Here is a 17560-nt window from a genome sequence, read left to right as displayed (position 1 = left end):
ACACTCTGGAAAATCCCGGAATGAACCGTCGGTAGTACGAGCAAAGTCCGATAAAGCTACGAACTTCCGTCACAGAACAAGGTGTCGGCCAGTCGACAACAGCTGTAATTTTCTCAGGATTCGGCGCAATACCTTTACTGGAAACAATGTGCCCTAGGTAACTGACTTCTCGCTGAAACAAGCAACATTTCGATGGGTTCAGCTTCAACTTAGCTTCCCGAAGCCGTTGGAAAACTTCAGTAAGTCTGGTCAAAGCCTGATCAAACGACGTTCCGTAGACAATCACATCGTCAAGATAGAGTAAACAGGTCTGCCACTGAAGTCCTCTTAGAACCCTCTCCATTAACCGTTCGAAAGTTGCGGGGGCATTGCACAGACCGAAAGGAAGAACCTTGAATTGAAACAAACCCCTGTTAGTTACAAACGCCGTCTTGTGACGATCCTGTTCGGCTACTTCGACCTGCCAATACCCGCTTGCTAGGTCCAGAGTGGAGAACCACTTCGAACCCGCCAGCGTGTCGAGGGAATCATCGATCCGGGGGAGGGGGTAAGAGTCCTTCTCCGTCACATTGTTCAGTTTCCTGTAATCTATACAGTATCGAAGCGAACCGTCTTTCTTCTTCACAAGCACCACCGGGGAGGACCAGGCACTATTTGAGGGTTCGATGACTCCTTGTCTTAGCATTTTGTCGAGTTCTTTGTCGGCTTCCGCCTTCTTATGAATAGTTAGCCGTCTAGGCGCCTGGCGGATGGGTTTCGCAGTACCAGTATCGATCTCGTGTTTAACCAAGTCTGTACGACCAAGGTCTTCTTTCGATCGAGCGAAAACATTTGCGTTATCCGCAAGAAGCTGCCTTACCCTATCCGCCTCTTCCTTCGAAAGGTCGACGCAACTCTTTTCGGCCAGAATTTCGAGGTGTTCCCCCAACGCAATTATCCCTTTAGCACCTGACCTCTCCCCTTTAGTCACCGTCCGGCATTTCGCCCGCTCAGAAGCGATACTGTCGACTAGTTCGACGGGCTGGCATTGCCCGACAGAAGTTCCTTCATAAAGGGTAACTGGTCGGTCTGTCACATTCATCAGTCTTAAAGGAATCACTCCCTTAGACGGGTCCACGAGTGCCCTAGCCACCATCAACTGTCGACGTCTCAAGAAGCTTTCGCTGCACTCCACAATTGCACATGCCGACATCTCCATCTGCGCAGACGTTCTCGCCATGACAACTTTCTCGCTGCTAGCAGGAACAACTACAGTGTTAGCAACAACAACCCGAGTTCCAACAGATTTATCCACATCTGTATCCAGTTGCTCCAGTTGCCTCTTCCCTATTGTTAACTTTCCTGCTCCAGCGTCAATTGTGCAGTTATACAACTTCAAAAAGTCATAGCCCAGAAGCGCATCAGCATCGATATCCGCCACCAAAACTTCGTGCTCCACTTCAAGTTCACCCACTTTCAGAAGGAGATTTCCTCTTCCAAGAAATGTCAGCGGCCTACCGTCAGCAGCAGCCAAATCTAAAGGAACTTCATCCAGTCGCAAAGCTTTCCCCGTGGTCAGCCTCCTAAACACTCCCGTCTGTATTACAGTAACTTCAGCACCAGTGTCTACCAGGAAATTCACCCTAACACCTTCCAGCTTCCCAGTTACATACAAACTGTTGGATCCAACTGACCACAATCGCTTCCGCGAAAGTGCTAACTCTATGGGCTCATTTTGGAAACAAGTTGACCTTCGCCCCGCAAGGTCAACTCCTAGCAGTTTTCCTTCTGAAGTTCAGTTCCCTTCGATGCTTCTTCTTTTCTAGAGTTCGTGCAATCTCTGCTAACGTGGCCCACTTCCCCACAGTTCCAACACGTTATGGTCTTATTCTTCCTTTTTCCCTCATATAAGTTATTCCTTGTGTCTTTCCGCAGTAATTTCGTGAGGTTTTCCGTCAACTCGGCGAAACCCTTCGACACAGCATTGCTTAGGACTTCACTCATCCCCTTGAGACTTTCGTCCTCTTTCACACTTCCCGTTCTTTCGCCTACCGCCCTCACTCTCTTTATGTTCCCTCTCTTCTGTTCCGACAACGCAAAAGCCTCGAGCTCAACAGCGATGCTAACCGCCTCATTAAAGGTTTTCGGGCGCGCCTGGTAAATCTTCCACCTGAAGTCACTATCGCCTACAGCGTCAATGAAGAATTCTCTTGCAAGAGTTTCCTTCATCTCAACTGATGCGTGAGGGTACGCTCTAGATAGGAGGCGCTGAGTGTCGTGCGCAAGCTCAGATACCGTCTCACCGGGTTGCCTACTCCTATTCCTTAGGAGTGTCCGGAACAGCTCTGTCTGGTTCGCCTGACCAAATCTCTGTTCAAGGGCCCCAACAACACAATGAAATACACGACGTTTTGCGCTCTCGAGGTCACATAACACCGCCTGAGCCGGCCCTCGTAGGCTTGCCGCTAATTGTAGCGCCTTCGTTTGCTCAGCCCAACCATTCAGTTCTGATATCAGTTCAAACTGTACCACGTAGTCTTCCCACGGGGTGGAACCGTCGTATGTGGGGGCCGTTACTCTGTTCACTTGAGGCCTATATTCGGGAAATGGTGGCGCATAGGTCACCACTTTATCTGGGGGCTTCTCTGCAAATTTAGTCTCTAGAGGAACCTTGTTACCCATCATACTACCAGGTGGATACCCAACGTATCCAGGTCTACCAGGCACTCCCTCACCAGGGTGGCATGACAACCCCCATCTCTCCAGCCCGTTACGTAACATCCCTCCTCCTGTCCCGCTAGGACTATTGTTACCCCTGGTATTACACCAGTGACCCTCCTGCCTGTGAGATCTCCCCTTCACGCCCTCCTCCGGCCATCCCGAAGGTCGGTTCATCATTTCATTCCTTTCATGCACATCTGCCCAGTCCCATACTGGGGTTTGTAAGCCCACACCTGTATTATAGCCAACAGTGTCCCTGACCCTCTCAGGACCCTTAAATGGATTCCCAGAAACCCGCCGGTTGTAAGTGTCATCCATCTGCCTGTACCCAGGAGCACCGAACCCGAGATCACCTTCCCGTCTCTCGTCCCAGTCTCCACGTCCAGATGGCTCCAGCCTCAGTTCCTGTTCAGCCCTCGGGGGATCCCCAGTCTGCATAGTAAAGGTGTTCCTCGCCTCCAAGTTAGAGGAAACACCATATCCCTCACTTGTCCTCGTCTCTGACGCCCCTCGATCTGCAAGGTCCGGTCTGCCATCAGTACCCCCAGCAGCATCCAGTCTGCGCCCCGCCTGTCTGTGACCGCCCTCCGAGAATCTCCGTTGTCCCTCGTCCAGTAGCTGGATTAGATCCCCGACACCAGATGATCTCTCAGGGAGAGTCCACGCCACCTGATCACTGCAGACTGAACTGCCATCAAAAGGGTTGGTACCAGACATCGTTGTCTACTCACCATACGACCGGAAAGGCACCAAGTCATCCCATCGCTGCCACCAATGTAACGCTTTCCGCTTCGGTGTGTATGGTGAAGTACCCAGTTGGCAATTGAGGAAGGGGGTTGTAGAAAGAGACTCGAGGACACCGTTGAAAAGAAGTACACTAACAGTGCATTAAGAGTTTAAAAAGTATAATTAGGTAAACAATGTACCTGCCGTACATCTTTCGTAAAGCATAATAAACAAATAATATATACAGAAAGTAGAACAATAAAACCTAAACACAATAACAAGGGCGTCATACAGGAACTAGCCCTAATATGTAAGCTGCCTAGCAGCGCAGCTAACTATAGGCGCTGCGTCAAAGACAACGCAGCGCAGGCACAACGCAGCTAATCTATAGGTACTGCGTCAAGGGCGACGCAGCGTAAGGACAACGCAGCGCAGCTAACGATGAAGTTCGTCAGCCCGCGAACCCTACGCTGCGACGACCTTGCGCAGGCACAAGCAGTTACGCAGCGCAGCTGCAGAATGCATGCAGGCACAAGCAGTTACGCAGCGCAACTGCTGAGTGCATAACTTGACCCTCTGCACAAGCCAAAAATAATCTAAGTCCCTAAAACAACATACAAATTCGGCATAGATTCTGCCTAGCAAATTACACTGAATATATCGCAACTTAATGTCTAAAAACGCTCCTTGCACGACATTATAAATACCCCCGTAACTGTATAGAACCCTATACACGATTTAATTAACCAATTATGAAAAAGCCAGTGAGATTGACAAGCGCCATAGCCCAATGACAGCCGGTCAACGGTCTCTACAATACTATACGAATATGAACTAACCCCGCCCCACTGTCTATGCACCCCTAATAATTACCCGTATACTAAGAACAAAGGAGGCCTTGTCCACCGGACTGTTTACATAAAGCCCCGGCAGCAAGAACCAACTTCCGCAGCCAGCAATAAACTGATACTCAAGTTACACAAACTAGAGACCTCCTAGCTGAAACGTTACGTAAGAAACATTTTATAACGGTAAATAGAAAATACGTACACACGAGAAAATTAGGTTGTTTTCCCGTAACAGTATATATGTACGGGGACTGCATGGATCCAGTTATTCGGTAGTCGTGCGGCCCAACCTCTCTCTTGGGTGATATTTCTTAAAGGAGTACTCCGTTTATGGTATCATTTATAGTTGCATTTGCATCGATGTGTTATTTTTATGTCGATGTTTAACAACTCATGGATATTCAGTAATGAGTCCGTACGCGTACGGGTTAGAATATGTACTTGTAATCGTACGTTACTCACTCCAGTAGATTTGTACTCGCATTGTACTCGGGGTACTTTGTAAATCTAAATATAGATATATATACCAGAACAAGACGATGTACTCCTATATAGTCACGCTTATAGTACCGTGTACTCATAACAAAGGGGAATTGTAGTTGTACTCATGATGTAGTTGTACTCATATAGCCTATATTGCACAGCAATGACGCAGCCATTGACAATTTCAACACCACAATACAATAGTCGTACTGACTTCTACCTCTCCTCCCTACCTCCCTCCCCTCCCCTCCCCCTCCACCATCTTAAATTTGTGTCGTGTGCATGTATAAAGGACAATTTGTTTCCCAAACATGTAATGTTATGTAGGTTTTCTTTCCTTAATTGCAGCCCTTTGAAGTTTATGCAAATTTTCATCTCCCATGTTAGATTTTGATATGTGTCTGGTACTTTATCTAGCAGTACGATAATCACGATAGTACCAACAACCTGTAGCAAATTGAACCACAAAAACAAATCATATTTCTTTGGAAATTCCCTGCCGAAAAACTACCAAAAAAGGTGACATTCCCTCGTCGAGATATTAAATGTCGTACATGTCACACGAAGTGATTAATCACGTGATCTTGGTCAGTACGCATAAAATACTGATTTCATTTAGAGTAATGATCCTCCTGGAAAAAAAAAGACGAGATATTCAATCTTATAGTTTCTTGCAAACTCTCAGCTCAGATAGACACGAACTTTTTTGGTTTAAGGAGTAAAATAAATGTTGGATAATGGATCGGTAATTAAGTTGAGTCACATAATAGTCTATCTATCTATTCAATGAATTAATGATTAAAGCTGCTCCTTTCTATCAGATATGAAACAGTAAATTTGGTACAGAGCGCTAACTCATTGGTTGGGTCTCATTGCTTGTTTGGTTTCCTGTATAGTATTTCTTCTTCGTAATGTTTTGCTTCTCAACGTTCAACGTTGTGCAAGTCGCGATCGTTATATTTGAGTAGTATTATTATACGTTTCGTCTCTGCGGTTGCACTGTATTGATATTGATATGTACTATAAAAACTAAAGATAAGAAAATAATAAATTGTTAGGCAATGATAGAGTTGTATTGTAATACTATGTATGTCAATGAGTCATTAAAAGAGATGGGAAAAAAAACTTGGGAACAGAGAAAATATTGGAAATTAATCAGCAATCAAAAAAAAAATATAGCTATCGAACGATACAAACACATCTTCAGTGCATACATGGTAACTGTCGGAGTGGTTTCGAAAAACGCCTTTAAAAAATTGTTATCTTAAACCAACTTCTTTTCTGTACGATATATTTTTGTTGATCGTTAATTATGCGTAGTGAACAGAAAACCAGAACAAAACTTAAGATTTTGATTTGAAAGAGAACCCTAATTCTTCCTTTTTCGAACAAAATATACAGGGGACTTTCAACTACAGTATACAGGCTAAATGCAACATACAAAGTAAATACGGGACGTTTAAAAATGTCTACGTCTGTATGAAGTAATTACGGCGGTATGGAAATCCATCTTCTTCGATATTGTTCCAAGAAATTGATATAATGTAAATAATGATTCGATGGGGAAAAAATTCGGTCAGGACGGATTAAGCAACATTGAAGGAAGAATGGAGGCGATACTTGAATCTAAGTAAAGATATATACGATCACCCGTAAAAGATAAATGAAATGGTTAAAATTATAAAAAAGATTCAGGCCGAGTTAAAACAAAATTGCAAGAAATTAAATATTTTAGTTTAAGATGGCGTCAGTACGTAGTTTGAAGTAACTTTGCTGAAATTTGTGGTTTAACCATGGTTGGGCCAAATACGAGTGTATTTCATACAGTTTCACATAGCTTATTAATGAATTAGGTTCATTCAACAGATCACACGGTCGGACACTAAATTTATGTTAATCATATGCAAGCGAAACCAACTCAAATTTAAATACAGGCTGTATCTCTAAATGACGTTTTTTAAAAACATTTTCAAGCTATAAACAAAGAGCGTTAATTTTATTGAATTATAATATGCATATTCAACGCAAAAACAAGAACATTCTATAAGGGTTTACCCTGAGTATAGGTCGTAACTGCATGGCGACGAAATATGTCACAATAGTTGGACATATCGCAATATTGTGGTATTTGAGGTAATAAAACACGTGTAAACTGTATTATGTGTATGTATTTAGTAATTGCACTAAACATATGAATACATTTTTAGAGAACGACTGGAATTGCAGTACTCACAGTCGTGCAGTTTCCATTCAGCCTTTTGTTCCAATATTTCAAAGTTCTTGTCGAAAACGTTATAACATTTAGTATGATGCTTTTACAAGTGTCACGTGATAATTATTTGTCACCGTGGCAACGATGGATTTAGCGTAACAGTCGGTCAAGTTGTTCCCTTTAATATACAGAAGTGAAAACAAATGAGCTTTATAAAAAATGATTTCGCGGCATAACACCTGCCATACAGTTACAGAATGTTATAAATAGGTAGGCCTATGTACAAATCTGTAGCTGTAAAGAATAGGTTTGAATACAAAATCGTATCATTTTCAATTTTGGGGGAGGGTAAGGGGGAATTCATAAACCTCACTTCCGCTTCACACACAATTGTGAACACATATATAGGCCTAAGCTATTCTCATAGTATCCGTGCAACTTCAAGGTTATGCCAATATAGTTGCATTTACGTGTTATCCGTTCAGGCATTTAGTCACGTGATAATCAGTCCATAGCAACGGTAAAAATCTGGCAAACCAAAATCAATCTGCATGCAGCATTTGTCCATTTTCCCGAGTTTTCCTTTGAAAACCACCCTCAGGTTATAAACATCTCTCGTGAATGACGGTACTTTCCACTTATATACATATACAATACAACCATATGTACGTTAGGCGTTATATTAATCACGTGACTTGACTGACAAGTGCACATGCATAGCAACGACAGAGGAATATCTAGATTTCTATATAATTCAATGCTACTGAATCGTAGGGAGCAAAATCGATCGGAGTTCCCAAGAGTGCCCCTGCATCACTCATATGCTTCTGAATACCACTTCTAATTGGTGGTATAATTTGCTGATAAATTTATGCACGGAGCATCGCCTCTGGTGTTTTTAAAACGCGGTCATTGCCTTCTTGGACGGATAGTATTTCTAATAATTAACGCGGGAAAAGAACAGATTTCCGGGCTAAGTCTTGTACAGTGTATGTCTATTTGATACGTAAGTAAGTAGATGCTTTTTTTTAAATATAAATTAAAAAGTGGTATTGTGCTAAAGTGATGAACAGCAAACAAGTATATGCAACATGCATCCTTACATGAATCAGGAGAAAGGAATTCTTCGCATATTTTCTTGAAGGTCGATTTTAAAACACATCACGGGGGGGGGGGGGGGCGGGACATTCTCGTATGGTGCAGATAATCCTTTGAACTGGCAATCTTTACTCAATTTCGAATATATTTTGCCCCTCCCTAATTCCTTTATATCTAGTTTTTCAATGTGTGTATAAACAATATGCATATCAAAATATTTTACCTTTTTGAACACAATTTCATTGAAATTCGCAATTTTCGTATAGTTTAGTACATATTGCATGTATTTGCTCCTACTTCCCTCGTATTAAAAAAGAAATTATCTACTTTATTTTTTTTTACCTGAAGATTTAAGCCCAGTTGCTGTACAGGCAGAGAGAGACGAATTCTTTTGTACATCTTGGGGAAATGCCGAAATGTTATTTCTAAACAAATTCCTGCAGGAAACACAAACACTTAATAGCCTATAACACGCGCATCAAGATGACGCGATAAAACCATCATCGCTGGAAACAAACCAAACAGTGCTTTGCAATGACTATATACGTGTACCCATATATATATTATACACAGAGACATTCTAACTGAAGCCAGGACGGGCTATGGAGACAATTATATAACCGGGGTTTCAGATTTTGTACTACGCCTGAAAACGAGTACATGATTCCTTATCCCATATTTTCCAAGGCCCTCTAATTTACTTACCCCGGGTCTCGGGGTTGTTATCCTCCCTACCCCCCCTCTCGTCAGGCCTGGTTATTCAGCATTATAGGCCGTAGCATTCAAAATAATATACAGTTAATTAAATTAATTTGAAAGAACTTTAAAATATCTTTATATGAAAAAATATCTTTATATAATTGTGTCAGCCTTATAGATGTAACTTAATATGAACTCTTAACTCATAAGTAAGCTCATCTACAGGAAGTTGTTTCTATTGATAAGAGATAACCGGGACCAGATTAAATATGATGTTTTCAATAAAAGTGAAAACGGGAAATTATTATAGACGAATTTTGTTTTCCAATCTCCCGTCATCTGCACGGTCAATACATATGGTCTGGAAATTTGACATTAAACATTTCCTAAGAAAGCCTCGTCAATATTCAGAAAAGTTGACTGATATTTATATAAAGGAAAAGGGCATTTAATATAACCTGAATAACCTGAAACAGGGGGTGAGGGAGGGGTGGGGGAGGGGGTATAAAATAGTGTGCATGGGGAGGCTGACAACCGCTTTCCAGGCTGATCTTTCATCAGTTTTTTAAATGTTTATTGCTTTAAATTGGTCTGCTATACTATGTTATGGCAAAGTTTGATCCCGTGGGTCAGATGGGGTGAATTCAGTCGGCTGGAGAGGGAGGAACGGCGGGGGGGGGGGGCTTTTCAACCGCTCTCCAGGCTGATCTTTCATCAGGGGTTTTTGTGTTTTTGATTTAAATTGGTCTGCTATACTATGTTATGGCAAAGTTTGATCCCGTGGGTCAGATGGGGTTAATTCAGTCGGCTGGAGAGGGAGGTAAGGGGGGGGGAGACTTTTCAATCGCTTTCCAGGCTGATCTTTCATCAGTTTTTTTTTATATGTTTTTTGCTTTAAATTGGTCTGCTATATATGTTATGGCAAAATTTGATCCCGTGGGTCAGATGGAGTGAATTCAGACGGCTGGAGAGGGAGGTAAAGGGTAGGGGGGACTTTTCAATCGCTTTCAATGCTGATCTTTCATCTGTTTTTTTCTTTCTTTTCCTTTTCCAGATGCAACCTCTGGAGTGCAGCAACTGAACAACGTTTGGTCAATGACTAAGAATGGTCTAAGTATAACGTTAAGGGGTCAAACTTGGGTGGAATCGTCTGTCACTAGCTCCTTGCCTCTTATATAATATCATGCATTTAATGTAAAACTTCTCAAAGGCCAGTGTGACGGAAGGTTATAATGGACAACAACGGAATCTCCCAGATATATCAAATTATCAATTATTAGTATATACGTAGTTACATTACATCAGTACTGCATCCAAGATTTAGCCAATCTCTTGTCCTGCGTATCCTGCATGTTTCCTTTCATTTCACTGCCATTATTTTTTGGTTAGTCTAATTCTGGTCATCGCTCAGAGAGATCTGAAGAAGATCTTGCATATATCGAAATTTCATGTCCTATATAACTCTAATATAGCCTATTTAATGAAACTGTAGTTTGATTTTCCAATTTCTTTGCTCTTTTCAGTATTTTTTCCTACTTATTATTATTTTTTATTTCTCAGTCAGTTTTACGTTGTTCATTTAACTCTATAAATCTAAATATACGTTTGATCGTTTCTTAAGATTTCAAATGCTAAAATTGCCACACACACACAAAAAAAAAGAAAAAAAAATCGAATGCAGCGACCCACTTTCCTAAATGTAATGACCACAATTATTATTATTACGGGATCACTTAGTTTACTCAATTAAATATCTCAGTCAATTTCTTTGAGGAAGCGGCAGCAAGTGAAAAGCTTTTTCGAGTTTGAAAAATGAGTGACCATTATTCGACTATATAGCATATCGTTTGGGGTGGCATTACTAATGGAAATTTCCAATTATTCTCTTAATTAAAAAAATTAGGTAAAAAAACCTATGATTTTATCCTCTGACTATAACTGGTGGTCTTCACCTGCTCCTTCGCTACTTAAAGGATGTGAAGACTCGCGCAAAAAGAAACGTCTAATGCCGGTAATCTGACCTAGTTTCGAATGAGGTGTAACAGAAGTTTTAGACACCACCATCGATCCCAGAAAATACACACACAGCTTGCCACCGTCTGTAATTAGACACTAGTGTACAGTCAGTACAAACAGCTGCGGTCAATACCCACGACACAGTGTATAACGAGTACAGCGATAGACATCTCAGGTCCAGCTAAAGATAACAAGGTATCACGTTTCATTACTGTCTGCATTTTGTAGCGACACGAACAAAACGTCACTTGCAAGCAACAGAAAGTTAACTTTTTCAGATGGCCGCACGCGGTTTGGGGGCGAGTCTTCAATGCCTTTAATAAATGGACACGAGGGACACCAGGGGTGTAGGAGGTAGGCCTATGTCATGTGACGCAATGAACTTTTTCTTTCGACTAGATATTGTATAGTGTCCTATCAGCACGTGTTGGCAGCATTACTTACTGTTCCTTAGTTACGCTCTACTATTGAGCGTTACTATGCACTTAAAACATTCTTTTCTTGATTGAAACGTCAATTTCCCAAAGTACATGAAAGCGCTGGCGACTCGCTCACCGCCAGATCATAACGTCGACACATACTATACAAGCTATAACACTACCTCACTACAACATTAATGTCAAATGGGAACTACCGTATAGTATTTGATTTCATCCTAAAGTTACAGCTTAATCTTTGCTCACACATCCTGCACAAATTCAAAAATCTTTCAATTTTGGCGTCATGTTTAATATTTCACCCAAAATAAGTTAAATGCATAAAGTATAATGTACATGCAGTCTTTTACACTTAAATATCTTACAGAGTGTAGGCCTACGTAATTTTGTTATAGAAACATTTATATATATATATTACATTATACGAATGGCACATATATTTCTTACCTTTGCTCACTGCTTTCGCTAAATCCTGTTTTTGTGATATTTTATTGCATGTGCGCGTTAAAATTGTTGAAGTAAATATTCCGTCGTATACATTCCTAGAGAAAATGGGAGAAAAATCCACTCCAAAATCAGTAGTCGCTCTTTTGAAGAAGGATAATTTATTGTCTTGCTCATAAACAGTTCACATGTTTTCGCTGCCTAGTACTTCCCGTAATTAAAAGAGTAAGTTTAGCTCAACGAGCCAGTGGTATATAGGGAAACGTAATACGGATATACTTGAATAGGAAATATTGTAAACAAAAAGACCACGAACAATGGCTACACAAGCAACAGCTGGCTGTCATTGGCGACAACAGCAGATCGAGTCTGGGTGAAATACGTTTAAAGAATGACAAACCTGTACAGAGGAATAACTATACGGTAGCCTATAATACCATCGTGAGCCTGTTCGCGGAAACCATGGAAACGGTATTATTGTCGAGTATGCTGGTACAAATTTCTATGAATACAGGAAGCTAGGGTTATATTTTGATGCCACTTATAATGATCACAACTTCACCTGGTAATGTTTAAACAGTAACTGTGTGGTAGCATTAACTCAATGTTTGTTTTAGAAAAAGTCAAGGCAAACGTAAATATTGACTATATGACAAATATCGTTATGAAAGATGAACTTCAACCTGTTATACATTGAAGACTGACCTGAAACAAACACATTTTGTCGAGAAAGACATGCTAGTCACATGATGTATGAGTAATGAAGTCTGGGTAACTTCCCTTGTTTCTGCATTCATAGTTTACCCTGCCGCTCGTGCACATGTGCTATTGCATTTCCCATTCTTGTAAGGGGACTTATGTCAAGTACGTTACAATGATCAAGTTGTGTTAGATATCAACAATTTTTTGTTTTTTGACCTTCTAAACTTATCTTTTGCTACACTGACCTTCTCATGTGGTTATCTCCCAAGCAAAATACACTTAAACAGGAGGACTTAATATGCATATTCATATAGGCGGAAACTTGCCTCCCGGTTTTCTTGGAAAGTTTAGAGAAAACAAAGCTAAAATTAAATACACGTGCGTATGGGATCTTTGGATAAATCATAACGACAGTAGGTTATTACGGAATCATTGAGTTAGCCCGAACATGCTTGATATTCTATATTGGTCACATCAATTCCATTTCAATAACTTGCAACTCTTTTTAGGTAGTTTGAAAAGTAATCGGTCTCATTGATAAGCAGTGTCATAATTTCGAGTGCGCATGTGCAAAGAGAAATCGGAATTAATCCCTTCGTCTTTGAAAGTTTGACGGAATTCAGTGAAGTGTAGGCCTATCGTTCGTAACGTGAGAAAACCACTCCTCGTTAGTTTCCAGTGTACGCGTCACGGTTCGTTCACGTGAACAATGCTTGTTTGTGATTGTACCGGTTCACCAGATCAGATCCTCACGTATATAATGTCAACCCAACAGTACAGGGCCATAGCGACTGGCAACTCATCACTATAACACTGTAACTTAGTTGTATAGAGCTTATACAGTTACATGCGAACTTGAACACGCGACTCAGGATCACGTAGATGGTTGTCATGGGGATACAAACTGAGCATTGCGCATGATCAACCTATGTTCACTGAATTGGAGAGCCCTCTGATATAGAAATGAAGCAAGCAATGAAGAATTGTTGTGTGCTTCACGTTGTGCAATCCCTTTAAAGTTTGGGAACCTACTTACAATGTACTCGGCGAATTTATCGGTTTGTTTACTCGGAACTGCGATACTGAGATATTTATCTCACAAGTGCCGATAACCAATACAAGGAATATCCATATCATACATTAAATATATTAGTCATATTTACAAACGGCTTCCTATGTTTGTATTAGTGTATTCGATATCATGTCAATGAAGTGTTCACTTGAGGGAGAGGTTTTGAGGTGACGTACCATTATTACTATGCATCATGCTTATTTTCATAATGATACCAAAGGAAACATGGAGACTTCAAACAGGAAGGCCCGGTGAATACTTGTCCATGGGGAACGACATTCTTCTCAACGCCCCTGTTTTTTCTGACATCATGGGTCCCAGTCTAAACATAGTTCTTTCCATATTCTTTCAAAATTTGTTCTAAATATCTGTGTGCAGTTGCAAATCCCAATATTCGATTGATAACATTGGTGGAGAGGTTATGCGAACATGATTTATATAGGGGTGGGGTTGGACCCAAATATTATGATGGTGCGCCAAGTCTCATGAGATTACCACATCACGTCAAGGACCGGAATGTACAACATGTTCTCCCCCCCCCCACCCCACCCACCACCACTCTCGCATAATTAATGCGAGAATCCAGTCGTTTTTTTTCTTCTTAAGTTTAAACATAAATCACTACAATCGTCAGAGCGTGTGATACGCTATAGAAACTTTCCCGATATTTTCCTTCAGATTTTAACGTGTACGTTAATCATGTAATACCTTATATATTGTCAAAGAATGGTACCAACAAGCCCCTGGAAGACTCCGTACATCAAAGAATTTCACAGTGATGTGGCCTAGTAAAGGAACAACGCCTAGCATGAATCATGTCTTGAAGTGACAAGTTATCTTCTGCTGATGTGCATTTCGTACAAGTGCATGCATTTCAAGATCCAATAACAGTGCACTTATAATCTCTTCCTATACGTTCTTACGTTTAACAAGCCCCTGAGGCTTTTGTCCTGACGAGTCGCTCAAGAATTCCCATAGAAACGAGAAAAATTCCTAACAAAAGAATAACTTCTACTTAAGATTTTCGATTTTTCTCCTTTTTTTCACGACGCGAAGAGCGTTGTATGTCATCCATCATATAATTATTGTTAAGCAATAAATTGCTTCGAGTCGTTTTGATAAAGGGATGGAACTATAAGGTAAATATTTAACTTTCGCCATGTGGTTATTAACTTTGAATATGGCAGGCATAAACATGATAGACAATAACTTCGAATGAGAGTGACTATACGGTAAATACAAAACAAAGGAGAGAAAGATGTAACATTACATAGCTCCAAAGCGTGATTTTATTACAACCATATAGTAGAACAAACCCGATCTTTGAAGATGATTACAAGTAAAGACTACTAGGAATGGAAGACAATTTTTTCTTCTATTCAAAGGAGTCGGTATTATTCTGAGGAGGTGGTGCAATGTAGTTGAGGCGATATTTTAAAGGGTTGGTATTATCCTGAGTAGGTGGTACAATGCAGTTGAGGCGATATTTTAAAGGAGGCCGTATTATTCTGAGGAGGTGGTACAATGCAGTTGAGGCGATATTTCAAAGGAGGCGGTATTATTCTGAAGAGGTGGTCAGTGTATAGTTGAGGCGATATTTTAAAGGAGGCCGTATTATTCTGAGGAGGTGGTACAATGTAGTTGAGGCGATATTTTAAAGGAGGCGGTATTATTCTGAGGAGGTGGTACAATGTAGTTGAGGCGATATTTCAAAGGAGGCGGTATTATTCTGAAGAGGTGGTACAGTGTATAGTTGAGGCGATATTTTAAAGGAGGCCGTATTATTCTGAGGAGGTGGTACAGTGCAGTTGATGCGGTATTTTAAAGGGTTGGTATTATCCTGAGTAGGTGGTACGATGCAGTTGAGGTGATATTTCAAAGGAGGCGGTATATTTATGAGGGGTGGTACAATGTAGTTGAGGCGATATTTGAGGCGTTATTATTCTGAGGAGGTGGTACAATGCAGTTGAGGCGATATTTCAAAGCCGGAGGCGGTATATTTATGAGGGGTGGTACAATGCAGTTGAGGCGATATTTGAGGCGGTATTATTCTGACGAGGTGGTACAATGTAGTTGAGGCGATATTTTAAAGGAGGCGGTATTATTCTGAGGAGGTGGTACAATGTAGTTGAGGCGATATTTGAAAGGATTGGTATTATCCTGAGTAGGTGGTACAATGCAGTTGAGGTGATATTTCAAAGGAGGCGGTATATTTATGAGGGGTGGTACAATGTAGTTGAGGCGATATTTCAAAGCCGGAGGCGGTATTATCCTGAGGAGGTGGTACAATGCAGTTGAGGCGATATTTCAAAGGAGGCGGTATATTTATGAGGGGTGGTACAATGTAGTTGAGGCGATATTTCAAAGCCGGAGGCGGTATTATTCTGAGGAGGTGGTACAATGTAGTTGAGGCGATATTTCAAAGCCGGAGGCGGTATATTTATGAGGGGTGGTACAATGTAGTTGAGGCGATATTTGAGGCGGTATTATTCTGAGGAGGTGGTACAATGCAGTTGAGGCGATATTTCAAAGCCGGAGGCGGTATATTTATGAGGGGTGGTACAATGTAGTTGAGGCGATATTTGAGGCGGTATTATTCTGAGGAGGTGGTACAATGTAGTTGAGGCGATATTTCAAAGGAGGCGGTATTATTCTGAAGAGGTGGTACAGTGTATAGTTGAGGCGATATTTTAAAGGAGGCCGTATTATTCTGAGGAGGTGGTACAATGTAGTTGAGGCGATATTTTAAAGGGTTGGTATTATCCTGAGTAGGTGGCACAATGCAGTTGAGGCGATATTTCAAAGGAGGCGGTATATTTATGAGGGGTGGTACAATGTAGTTGAAGCGATATTTCAAAGCCGGAGGCGGTATTATTCTGAGGAGGTGGTACAATGTAGTTGAGGCGATATTTCAAAGGAGGCGGTATTATTCTGAGGAGGTGGTACAATGTAGTTGAGGCGATATTTCAAAGCCGGAGGCGGTATTATTCTGAGGTGGTGGTACAATGCAGTTGAGGCGATATTTCAAAGGAGGGGGTATTATTCTGAGGAGGTGGTACAATGTAGTTGAGGCGATATTTCAAGCCGGAGGCGGTATTATTCTGAGGAGGTGGTACAATGCAGTTGAGGCGATATTTCAAAGGAGGGGGTATTATTCTAAGGAGGTGGTACAATGTAGTTGAGGCGATATTTCAAAGCCGGAGGCGGTATTATTCTGAGGAGGTGGTACAATGTAGTTGAGGCGATATTTCAAAGGAGGCGGTATATTTATGAGGGGTGGTACAATGTAGTTGAGGCGATATTTCAAAGCCGGAGGCGGTATTATTCTGAGGTGGTGGTACAATGCAGTTGAGGCGATATTTCAAAGGAGGGGGTATTATTCTGAGGAGGTGGTACAATGTAGTTGAGGCGATATTTCAAGCCGGAGGCGGTATTATTCTGAGGAGGTGGTACAATGCAGTTGAGGCGATATTTCAAAGGAGGGGGTATTATTCTGAGGAGGTGGTACAATGTAGTTGAGGCGATATTTCAAAGCCGGAGGCGGTATTATTCTGAGGAGGTGGTACAATGTAGTTGAGGCGATATTTCAAAGCCGGAGGCGGTATTATTCTGAGGAGGTGGTATAATGTAGTTGAGGCGATATTTCAAAGCCGGAGGCGGTATTATTCTGAGGAGGTGGTATAATGTAGTTGAGGCGATATTTTAAAGGAGGGGGTATTATTCTGAGGAGGTGGTTCAATGTAGTTGAGGCGATATTTCAAAGCCGGAGGCGGTATTATTCTGAGGAGGTGGTACAATGTAGTTGAGGCGATATTTCAAAGGAGGTGGTATATTTATGAGAGGTGGTACAATGTAGTTGAGGCGATATTTCAAAGCCGGAGGCGGTATTATTCTGAGGAGGTGGTATAATGTAGTTGAGGCGATATTTTAAAGGAAGCGGTATTATTCTGAGGTGGTGGTACAATGTAGTTGAGGTTAAATTTTAAATGAGGCGGTATTATTCTGAGGAGGTGGTACAATGTATTTGAGGCGATACTTCAAAGGAGGCGGTATTATTCTGAGGTGGTGGTACAATGTAGTTGAGGTTAAATTTTAAATGAGGCGGTATTATTCTGAGGAGGTG

General features: G+C 41.3%; 1 protein-coding gene and 1 long non-coding RNA gene across 3 annotated transcripts in view; one reads left to right on the top strand and one right to left on the bottom strand.

The window, feature by feature from the left end:
- The window catches only part of LOC139975615 (E3 ubiquitin-protein ligase Trim36-like), a 44272-nt gene extending 32120 nt beyond the window's left edge, over positions 1–12152 (bottom strand). The window contains exons 1-2 of one of the 2 annotated variants that reach the window (XM_071983663.1): positions 11667–12152; positions 6991–7147 (exon numbers count right to left, since the gene is read on the bottom strand). The gene's annotated coding sequence lies outside the window, so the exon portion shown is untranslated. The remainder of the gene's footprint in view (positions 1–6990; positions 7148–11666) is intronic. The other variant, XM_071983661.1, reaches the window with a different exon arrangement.
- The window catches only part of LOC139975625 (uncharacterized), a 233551-nt gene that overhangs the window by 65379 nt on the left and 150612 nt on the right, over positions 1–17560 (top strand). The gene's annotated exons all lie outside the window — the stretch shown is intronic.

This window comes from Apostichopus japonicus, chromosome 11 (assembly GCF_037975245.1).
Source record: "Apostichopus japonicus isolate 1M-3 chromosome 11, ASM3797524v1, whole genome shotgun sequence".
Lineage (NCBI taxonomy): Eukaryota > Metazoa > Echinodermata > Holothuroidea > Aspidochirotida > Stichopodidae > Apostichopus > Apostichopus japonicus.
Note: the sequence above shows the minus strand (reverse complement) of the source record. Positions and strands in the feature narration are given on the sequence as shown.